The 11,805-nt window shown below is 42.6% G+C and overlaps 1 long non-coding RNA gene across 1 annotated transcript; it reads right to left on the minus strand.

The window, feature by feature from the left end:
- Window positions 1–340: 340 nt before the first annotated feature.
- Window positions 341–11,805, minus strand: LOC145861751 (uncharacterized). The gene is made up of 3 exons (XR_014381381.1): window positions 11,209–11,805; window positions 8,543–10,639; window positions 341–3,890 (listed from the first exon to the last, which is right to left on the minus strand). It is a non-coding gene; the product is annotated as an uncharacterized LOC145861751 (long non-coding RNA).

Raw genomic sequence — 11,805 nt, forward strand, 5'->3', positions numbered from 1 at the left:
TTTGATGTTATTTTAATGGACAAATAATTTGCTTTTCTTTCAAAAACAAGGAAATGCCTAAGTGACACCAAACGTTTGAATGGTAGTGTATATTATCATACTATTTTTTTTTAAACGATCAAATATGAAGTCAACCTCATACACTTCAAGGATTGACTATTATAATGATTGATTGGTTTCTGGAGACTTCCCCTGTGTGTTTGCCCCATTTATGCATTGTTTGCTGGTATAAAAGATGAGGGCTTTAGATACCACATTGCCTCCTGATAGTCTACAAGTATGCTACATTATACTGATGCTATTTATTTATTTGTTTATTACCACACCTGTCTTTAAAGTGTAGGCACCAAAGTCAAGGGGCAGATTGGACTATCATTCCCAATGGACTATTTCCTCTCCCATGCACGCAGGCACACACATGAAAACACAAGTTAGAAAGCCAAGATGTACATTTTAAGCACACCCTCATTCACATTCAGATAATAAGATGTTTTCCACACACACTTTTTTTTCATCTTCGCTAAACAGTGCCCATTGCCTTATCCTTTAGTACGATCTAGAGAAAAGGAGAACTGTGTCTGTGTGGCTAGAATACAGTACACGAGTCAGGCATATTCTGTCATTGAGTCCCTCCTACCCACACTCTCATTAGTCTTGCCTCACCTCACTACTTGTTCTTACCCTTTTTTTCTTAGGTGGGGGTCGATTGCTTGAGTTCACGCTTCCCCAACCTTAGCGAAACTGCCATTTCATGTTGCGCTTTTCATTCATCCTCACTTTTCCAGCATCCCTTATGTCTGCTGTCAAAGGTGCTGTATGCATAAAGTATTCTGAAAGGCTCCTGTCAAAGAATCTTGTATGAGCAAAGGCAAAGTTGTATGGAATATTTGTGTACAAGCATGAATGATTAGCTAAAAATGCAAAAACAATTGGTTTAGCATGTGAAACACATTGAGTGCAGATTATAGGGTATAAGTCGACCACTAATACACATTTTTGCACTGAAAATGTAAATGTTTTTATTTAATTGGTGTTAATGTAAGATTTATTTATTTAAGGTGTACATAATATACAGACAAATTAACTATATAATCTATATGTGTAAAATAACTATGTAAAACTCTACTGTAAAACACAAAGTATCTATTAGAATGAATAAAGGTAACAAAGAAATTATTCAAACTTGATGTCTGTTTTATTTTCCATTATGTTAAAGCTACAGTCGGGGATTGGAAAAACAACAAAACAGCCACCCTGCCACTTGTTTTGGTAAACAGCTGAGGGATGGGGGTGCAGAAATGTAACCACTCTCAAGTTCATAAATGGGTCCCTAGATATGGTTTAGGCCACTGCATATGGCACATGAAGAGTCCCCCTGCCTGCGTAGGATCGAATACTGCCCCCACCGGCCTTCTTACCTCTGTATCTCCTATCTATCTCCCCCTAATTAATTTATGTCACTGTCCCCCCCAAAAAAATCATGAAAAAAAAGAAATCATAGATTGAGATTAAAATGATCGTTTTTAACCATAACCGGAATTCACTCAAAAGCGCACTGCACCAGGGTTAGTCTCAATTCGAATTGAAGTCAGTCAATTGTGGAAGTAAATTCCCCCCCAAAATCTAATTCTATTATTGAAAAAAATACATCTATTTAAAAAAATCTCATTAAACTGAAAAAGAGAGGGTATTTATTTGAAGTTTTCCCATTTTTGAATTTCAATTCAAACTGAGCCCAAACGTGCACTGCACTGTCGACAATGTGACTTTCAAAAGTCCAGTGCAATGCGCTTGTCGACAACGTGCCTTTTATCGAATTCCGGCCCATATTACATTTTTAGATATACAGTATATATACTATATTATTACTATCCTAGAGCGTGCAGATTGTTCTGCTTATCCTTTTTAGGAATTAGACCAGCACAAATAACACAAAATGTAAAACAGCATATTGTGATTTTGGTGGGAGAGTTACAAATGGAAAAACTGGATTCGTAAGGTAGGTTTTATACAAAACATCAGGTAAACTCCAGCAGAATGAGAAACACGCTTAACAGACTCAAAACAAGGAAGCCATGCCTAAAATCAGCTATATCAACACCATTCTTGTCAATTTAACAGGTCTATGTTGCTGCTGTCAATTGTGAGCAGCGTATTTAAAGTGGTTCCTCCTTTAAAAGTTGTGAGCTTACCCAGCATCATGGCTTCATTGCTCCAGACCACAGCAAGGGGGAGTTAGAGCACTCATTATGCATTTGGGTCCCAAGGTTTTTATATGACCAATCATATCGAGTGGTTCCAATGATGAATTTGATGTGAGCCCTGGTGACAACTTCCCTGGTGATTTTCTTCAGCAAAGATGGCTGACAAAACATTATGGTGGACGCAAACGTAAGCAATTACAACATCATATCGAGTCAAGCAAAACATGTACAATTGAGAGGAATATGTTAGTTAATGTAGAGATAAACGATTGTGCATATTTTTTGTCATAAAGTTAATTTACGAAAATCGCTATTTAGCAAGTTTTTTTTTCTTCAGTCATATCCAATACCAGGTGTATCAAACTCCATTGTTTGAATGTTGCTGTGTCTGCATGTATGTATTACAATTATACACTTCAACAGTGTTTACTGCTCCTGGGACATCAATGATTACACATTGTGACTATGCAATAGACTTGAAACATTATTTAAATAAAGGCTGATTTGTAATTCATATATACAGAATAAAAAACAGTACATCCTGCCAGCACACCCACAAGCGAGCCACTCAGGTGGAGAATGACGCGTGGAAGAGAACGAGGAATGAGATGGGAGTAACAATCCAGGCTATTTGCTCTGAGACGGGTATAATAATGTAATGAAACAAGCAGGGAGTCCATCACGCTAACTTCTGACCTACTGGAATTGTGATACAGTGAATTATAAGTGAAATAATCTGTCTGTAAACAATTGTTGGAAAAATTACTTGTGTCATGCACAAAGTAGATGTCCTAACCGACTTGCCAAAACTATAGTTTGTTAACAAGAAATTTGTGGAGTGGTTGAAAAATGAGTTTTAAACTTCTGACTTCAACTGTATATCCATTGATTCTTGAAGAATATAACTTATAAATGCTTCATGAGCTTAGTTTGACTGTCACACTCCATGAGAACCCAAAATAGAAGCTTGTTTAACTACAATGTTTGTAAACATTGTAAATGTAAACAAACACTCTATAGCCCCATAACATGGTTAAAACTATAATCATGGATGGTCAGTCCTTGCATCCATAGATCTGTCTATTAATCTGAGAGTGGTTACATTTCTCCAGGCCCCTACCTCAGCTTTTTACCAAAACAGAGACAGGGTGATGAGTTTTTTGTTTCATCTGTGGATTTACCCTTTACCCTATTATCAAGATATCACCAACAAAAAGGTAAACAATAAGCCAAAAGCAAATGCAGCATATGGCATTCTTTTTTGACATGTAAATAGCACTTTTCAGTAGTACTCAAAGCATACCATTCCATGAGTGCAGAATTTATTTTTCAACTCGAATCAATGAGCCCAATCAGTCCTCCATGACAACAAAACAGAGTAGGGCTGGTTAATAAGTCCTTAGTTTTGGGGTCATGCTCAGGTAAAACAATTTTGCTTATCTATCTAATATCTTCCATATTTCCAAGTCCTATTCTTGAAGATCAAGGGGTATAACATTTATTGGAATGACTGGAATTCTTGTTGGCTGCTTTTCCTTCACTCTGTGGTCCAACTCATCCCAAACCATTTCAATTGGGTTGAGGTCGGGTGATTGTGGAGGCCAGGTCATCAGATGCAGCACTCCATCACTCTCCTTCTTGGTCAAATAGCCCTTACACAGTCTGGAGGTGTGTTGGGTCATTATCCTGTTGAAAAACAAATGATAGTCCCACTAAGCACAAATGGGATTGTAAGGTTCTGGGTGTAGCTAGCTGGTCAGGCGCAGAACGGCAGAGATGAGTAACACAATGAACTTTACTCAAAATACATGAAGTAATATCAAGCCCACAAACATCGGACCGAACTTACAATAAAACAATCATTCACAAAAACCATGGGGAAAACAGAGGGTTAAATAATGAACATGTAATGCGGAATTGAAACCAGGTATGTAAAACAAAGACAAAACAAATGGAAAATGAAAAGTGGATCGGCGATGGCTAGAAGGCCGGTGATGTCGACCGCCGAACGCCGCCCGAACAAGAAGAGGGCCTGACTTCGGCAGAAGTCGTGACAGAGATGGGATGGCGTATCGCTGCAGAATGCTGCGGTAGCCATGCTGGTTAAGTGTGCCTTGAATTCTAAATAAATCACAGACTGTGTCACCAGCAAAGCACCCCCACACCATCACACCTCTTCCATTCTTCACGGTGGGAACCACACATGCAGAGATCATCCGTTCAACTACTCTGCATCTCACAAAGACACGACGGTTGGAACCAAAAATCTTACATTTGGTCTCATCAGACCAAAGGACAGATTTCCACCGGTCTAATGTCCATTGCTAATTTCTTGGCCCAAGCAAGTGTCTTCTTATTATTCATGTCCTTTAGTAGTGGTTTATTTGCAGAAATTCGACCATGAAGGTCTGATTCACGCAGTCTCCTCTGAACAGTTGATGTTGAGATGGGTCTGTTACTTGAACTCTGTGAAGCATTTATTTGGACTGAAATCTGAGGGGCAGTGAACTCTAATGAACGTATCCTCTGCAGCAGAGGTAACTCTGAGTCTTCCTTTCCTATGGCGGTCCTCATGAGAGCTAGTTTCATCATAGCGCTTGATGGTTTTTGCGACTGCACTTGAAGAAACTTTCAAAGTTCTTGAAATGTTCCGAATTGACTGACCTTCATGTCTTAAAGTAATGATGGACTGTTGTTTCCATAGCCACAGGTAGAACAGTTGAAACTTGAGCAGCAGCAGAGAGAAAGAAAGAATTAGAGGGAGCATACTTAAATTCACACAGGACAACAGATAAGACAGGATAAATACTCCAGATATAACAGACTGACCCTAGCCCCCTGACACAAACTATTGCAGCATAAATACTGGAGGCTGAGACAGGAGGGGTCGGGAGACACTGGGGCCCCATCCGACGATACCCCTGGACAGGGCCAACCAGGCAGAATATAACCCCACCCACTTTGCCAAAGCACAGCCCTAACACCACTAGAGGAGTATCTTCAACCACCAACTTACTACCCTGAGACAAGGCCGAACAGCATTCTTACATTGGTATTCTTACATTCTTACATTGGTATTCCTCTTGTCCAGATAGGATAGGGCAGTGTGCAGTGTGATTCCGATTGCATAGTCTGTTGATCTATTGGGGCAGTAAGCAAATTGAAGTGGGTCTAGGGTGACAGGTGAGGCAGAGGTGATATGATCCATGACTAGTCTCTCAAAGCACTTCATGATGACAGAAGTGAGTGCTACGGGGCGATAGTAATTTAGTTCAGTTACCTTTGCATTCTTGGGTACAGGAATAATGGTTGGCCATTTTGAAGCATGTACGGAAAGCAGACTGGGATATGGAGAGATTGAATATGTCCGTAAACACACCAGCCAGCTGGTCTGCGCATGCTCTGAAGACGCGGCTAGGGATGCCATCTGGGCCGGCAACCTTGTGAGGGTTAACATGTTTAAATGTCTTTCTCACGTCGTCCACAGAGAAGGAGATCCTTCATAGCAGGCTACGTCGGTGGCACTGTGTTATCCTCAAACCGAGCAAAGAAGGTGTTTAGCTTGTCCGGAAGCAAGACATCGGTGTCTGTGATGTGGCTGGGTTTCCTTTTGTAGTCCATGATTGTCTGTTGATGCTGACACATATGAGTCATGTTTGAGCCGTTGAATTGCGACTCTACTTTGTCTCTGTAGTGAAGTTTTGCCTGTTTGATTGCCTTGTGGAGGGAATGACTACTCTGTTTGTTTTCTGCCATATTCCCAGTCATCTTGCCATGGTTAAATACGGTGGTTCGCGCTTTCAGTTTTGAGTGAATGCTGCCATCTATCCACGGTTTCTGGTTAGGGTAGATTTTAATAGTCACAGTGGGTACAACATCTCGTATACACTTCCTGATAAACTCAATCACCATCTCAGTATATTCGTCGATATTATTCTCAGAAGCTACCCGGAACATATCCCAGTCCGCTTGATCAAAACAATCTTGAAGCGTGGATTCCGATTGATCATAGTCCTTAGCACGAGTACTTCCTGTTTGAATTTGTGTCTATAGGAAGGGAGGAGCAAAATTGAGTCATTGTCAGATTTGCCAAAAGGAGGGTGGGGGAGGGCCTTGTATGCATCCCAGAAGTTGGAGTAACAGTGGTCGAGCTTTTTTGCAGTGTGAGTACTATAGTCGATATGTTAATTGATTTTAGGGAGCCTTTTCCTCAAATTTGCTTTGTTGAAATCCCCAGCTACAATAAATGCAGCCTCGGGATATGTGGTTTCCAGTTTGCATAATGTCCATTGAAGTTCTTTGAGGGCCGTTGTGGAATCAGCTTGAGGGGGGATATATACGGCTGTGACATAACCGAAGAGAATTCTCTTGGGAGATAATAGGGTCAGCATTTGATTGTGAGGTATTCTAGGTCAGGTGAACAAAAGGACCTGAGTTATGGCATGTTATCACAATTACACCATGAGTCGTTAATCATGAAACATACAACCTGCCCTTCTTTTTCCCGGAGAGATGTTTATTCCTGTTTGCGCAATCAACTGTTACAATCCCTGTTGTCTCTCTGGAAAGAAACTCTTGCCCTGAGCTCTTCAACTTTATTATTCAGAGACTGAACATTAGCGAGTAATATACTCGGGAGCGGTGGGTGGGGTGCTAAGCCAGACTAGAAGACCACTCCTAGTACCTCTCCTTTGCCGGCATTGTTTTGGGTCGGCCTCTGGAATCAGTTCAATTGATGGGTGGTGAAAACAAAGGATCCGATTCGGGAAAGTCGTATTCCTGGTCGTAATGCTGGTAGTGCTGGTGAGTTACCGCCGCTCTGATATCCAATAGTTCTTTCCGGCTGTATGTAATAAGACATAACATTTTCTGGACTAACAATGTAAGAAATAATACATAAAAAACAAAATACTGCAAAGTTTCCTAAGAACTATAAGTGAGGCAGCCCTCTCTGTCGGCGCCATATTGATGTTAGATCTGATGGCATAGGAGGGACCTTCCTCGATGTCCATGGGATGTGGAGGGGTGTCGTGGGGGACACCCTCAGCCAGGTGACCAGGAACCACCGGCCTGAGAAGGGAGACATGAATGGAAGGTGAGATACGGTAGTCACTGAGGAGCTGTAATCTATACGTCACCTCGTTGACCCTCCTGAGAACCTTGAACGGCCCCACAAACTGGGGGCTCAGCTTCTTACAGGGCAGATGGAGTGGGAGGTTCCTAGTAGAGTGCCAGACACGATCACCAGGATGGAACACTGGAGTTGTACTGCGGTGGCGATCCGCCTGCTCTTTCTAACGGACGGCGCTTGAGTCTCACGTGGGCATCGCTCCACAATTCTTCTGCATGCCTGAACTACTCATCCACTACAAGAGCTTCGGTCTGACCTGGGGTCCACGGAGCCAGGGCCAGCTGATAACCCAAAACACACTGGAAGGGAGTCAGCCCGGTGGAGGAGTGACATAACGAATTCTGGCCATACTCCGCCCATGGAAGGAATCGGCCCTCCATGGTCAGGAACCTCCACGGTCAGAGACGATGTCCTCCAGAAGGCCATAATACCAGAAGACCTGCTGGAACAGCGACATGGAGAGCAGTAGGGAGACCTGAGACCGGGATAAAATTATAGGATTTGAAGAATCTATCCGCAACCACCAAAAAAACGTCAGAGGAAGGGAGATCAGTGACGAAAATCAATGGATAGATGAAACCAGGGATGCTGAGGCACGGGAAGAAGTTTCCCTGCTGGAGCGTGCCGGGGGTGATTTAGTTTGGGAACATACAGAACAGGAGTTGACGTAGCGAATAACGTCCTGCTCCAAGGTGGGCCACCAATACTTCTCGGAGATGGATGTCCAGCGACAACAGCTGTGTGCGCCCAGGTTAGCAGCCGATCCCTTATCCCCGTGGGAATGTAGATGCGCTCAGAAGGACAGGTAGTGGGTGCGGGTTCCCTCTCCAGAGCCTGGCGAATGTCCACATCTACGTCCCAGACCACAGGGGCTACGACTCGGCAGGGGGAATTATGGGTCCATTCAGGACAGGACCCTCTCCTGAATTGTAGAGATGAGACAGGGCATCGGCTTTTGTTGTTCTTTGAACCTGGGCGATAGGTCAGAGTGAAGAAAAGGACCCACCTTGCTTGGCACCTATGTACTCCAGGCTCCGATGGTCAGTGAGGATGATGAATGGGTCCTTGGCACCCTTCAGCCAGTATCTCCACTCCTCAAATGCCTACTTCACCGCCAGGAGCTCTCGATCGCCGACGTCATAATTCCTTTCTGCAGGAGGCAGTTTCTTAGAGTAATACGCACAAGGATACCATTTTTGTGGATTACCTTGTCATTGAGACAGCACAGCCCCCACTCCCACCTCTTAAGCGTCCAGCTCCACCACAAAATGTAGAGTAGGATCTGGGTGTTTGAGCAATGGGGTGGAGGTGAAACGTCCCTTCAGTAGGCGGAAGGCCTCATCAGCTGCTGGACTCCACACCAACCTACGGGACCACCCTTGAGGAGAGAGGTGAGAGGAGAGGTGATTGAGTCAAAGTTCCTGATGAAACGGTGGTATAAGTTTGCAAATCCCATAAACCGTTGTAACCCCTTTATGGTGGTTGGGATTGGCTATGACCTGACCGCATCTACCTTCTTAACCTGTTAGGGCTAGGGGGCAGTATTTACACGGCCGGATAAAAAACGTACCCGATTTAATCTGGTTATTACTACTGCCCAGAAACTAGAATATGCATATAATTATTGGCTTTGGATAGAAAACATCCTAAAGTTTCTAAAACTGTTTGAATGGTGTCTGTGAGTATAACAGAACTCATATGGCAGGCAAAAATCTGAGAAGATTCTGTACAGGAAGTGCCATCTCTGACCATTCCTTGGGCTTCTTGACTCTTTTTATTGAAAACTTAGGATCTTTGCTGTAACGTGACACTTCCTACGGCTCCCATAGGCTCTCAGAACCCGGGAAAAAGCTGAATGATGTCGAGGCAGCCCCTGGCTGAAAAACATTAGCGCCTTTGGTAAGTGGTCTATCAGAGGACAATGAGACTGAGGCGCGTGCACGAGTGTTAAAGGAATTTTATATCTTGATGATAATTATCAATAATCAATTCGCCTTGACTAATGCCCAAAGTTTGTAAGACAATGGGTTCAAATAATTAGGCAAGGACTCAGCTTTCTGCAAAAGGTATCTGTAGCTTTATTCAGAGAACGTTCTGAGGTCAGGATAACAAAACAGTCATTATATAGTTCTTGCTTACTTACGCACATGCATTTACACACAATCCGTTGGTGACCTGCATCCCCCATAAACTTCTGACATTGTTTATCACTATCCAGAGCTCAGCCTGTTCTTTTCCCTCAAGGTTAGGACTCTTTGAAGCTTTTACTCCCTTGACCATCTGTCTCCTGCTGTCCCTCCTAATGGCATACACACATTTCTTTCCCTCTCCAGTGGTTCCTGGACTTTCCGGAACTAATCAGACTAATCGATCCCTACATTGATCATTACATTGATTATTCATTAAACCTGCTGTATGACTAATAATTCATCATGGTTTATTGATTCATTTACCTTTATTAGATAATTCTCTTATCAATTCCACCCTTAAATGATTCAATAATTCACCATGATATGATCAGATGCTATCTGAGAACCCTACTAATCACACGCTATATGTAAATACAATAATCACACACTATATGGAAATAAATCACATGCTATATGGAAATAAACATAATCAAACACTATATGGGATTACATAACGATTATCACATACTATGAGTATTCACTAACAATCACATGCTATATGGAAATTCATTGTGATACAAGGATTAAACAAGTCCAATACATGAATATTCCTCCTATACCCATCAATGACAGTCCTAGGCCTATTTCCAATTATGACACTTCGATTCAGGATTTTCATCATAATTTTCATTAAAGGAACAGTCTATCAAAACGTTGAAAATTCAATCAAACATTGAAAATTGTTTAATCAAACATTGGCTCCTCGTTATTGAAAGAGACGGAGCCATCTTCCTGGCCTGGAGGCCCGCATTCGCCATCCCACTCATCGGAGCTCGGAATCGGTCCATATCTCACCAACTGCTGCGTCATCGATCTAGAGTCCTGGTGATTAAACCTCTCACACACGGGACCAAACAACATCCACACAACACAAACACACTCATACAGGTGAAAGCAGCCCATAATACAGTTCTTACAACACTTTTCCATTTCCCAAACATGGGATGTGTTATCAGGAATGTACGTGTAGCGCTGAACCTAATCATTCTACCTACACTGCCCTCTTCTGCCAATAACATATCGAGAGTCAGTCTATTTTACCAGGTCATGAGGGTGGTGGTGGATAATTGGTCAGAGAACCTCTTTACGGCATCCCCGGTTTCATTCATGAATCTCTGTTGATTATAAAAGATGTCATTAATCCAATCCACATTTCTATTTATTGTCAACCACCGAAATAATGTAGTGTTAAAGCCTTCACATATTTGATTCATAGCGTTGTATTCATCTGGAACTTCCCTGAGGATGCCAATAGCATCCCTCTAGACAAAGCTACTCCCATCCTGGTCAAAACTCCTCCTGTGCCTACTTTAGCCTCCTATAACTGGCCTCTGATGACTAACTCGAACTGGTTGGACCAATAACCCCAGGGCGCAAGCTAACCACCCTTTGTGGTAATTTCCGTCGTATGCGTCCTTTGCTGGTACTAGCCCACCCTTCATCAGTTATAGGTGCTGTGAGGTTAAGAATGTTCTATTCATCTCTCAAACCTAAGTCAGTCACATTACCAATTACCTTTCAGTCATTAAAATCATCAAAGTTCTCGGTGCCATTCTTGTATCTATAACACTGGTATTCATCCGGAATTTAGGTGAACCGAGGTGGGTTGGCTGAGTACTTCAATCTGGCCAACCCCAATTCCTGTACAGTTGTCTGCTTCCCCAGGAAATTGTTTAATGTTTACCTTAAATTTTTCGTCTTGATCTTCTTTGATTCCTTATTCTGTAAGTCACTCATCAGTGTATTATATAGTTTATCTTTTACTTCTACTCAATGACAACGGTATCCTATGATTAGTACCGGAAGGTGGTGGATCTGAATGTATCAGAAAGGTTACCAAAACTATGATGCAGCTCAGAATTTCTACTCTTCCCAAAAACCGCCAACCCTCTCCTGCCCTTAGTCGATCTGCTAGGTACCACCCCATACTCACACCTCTAGGAGCACACACAGTGATGTACGGTCGGGATAGGAAATCTTCGTTAAGGAGGTAACCCCCGGACCCTGTTGGTATCGGTTCTTCTCCTAACTCTGTGTGTGATCAGCAGGGTTCATATGTGTACATACCTCCTTGCAGTGGGTAACGTGGACCCAAGTGACTCTTTCAGCTTTTCTAATGGCAAAGGCAGTGGTTTAACAGAACCTGGTATGGGCCTTCCCAACGGGGCTGCTTCCTGTCTTTTCTCCTCAGGGACTGGATCCACACCCAGTCTCCTGGTTGTACTGAGTGAATCACCTTCTCCTGTAATTCACCTGTTGGACACAAAATCTTGGACATACG

This window comes from Salmo salar, chromosome 18, assembly GCF_965601325.2.
Source record: "Salmo salar chromosome 18, fSalSal1, whole genome shotgun sequence".
Lineage (NCBI taxonomy): Eukaryota > Metazoa > Chordata > Actinopteri > Salmoniformes > Salmonidae > Salmo > Salmo salar.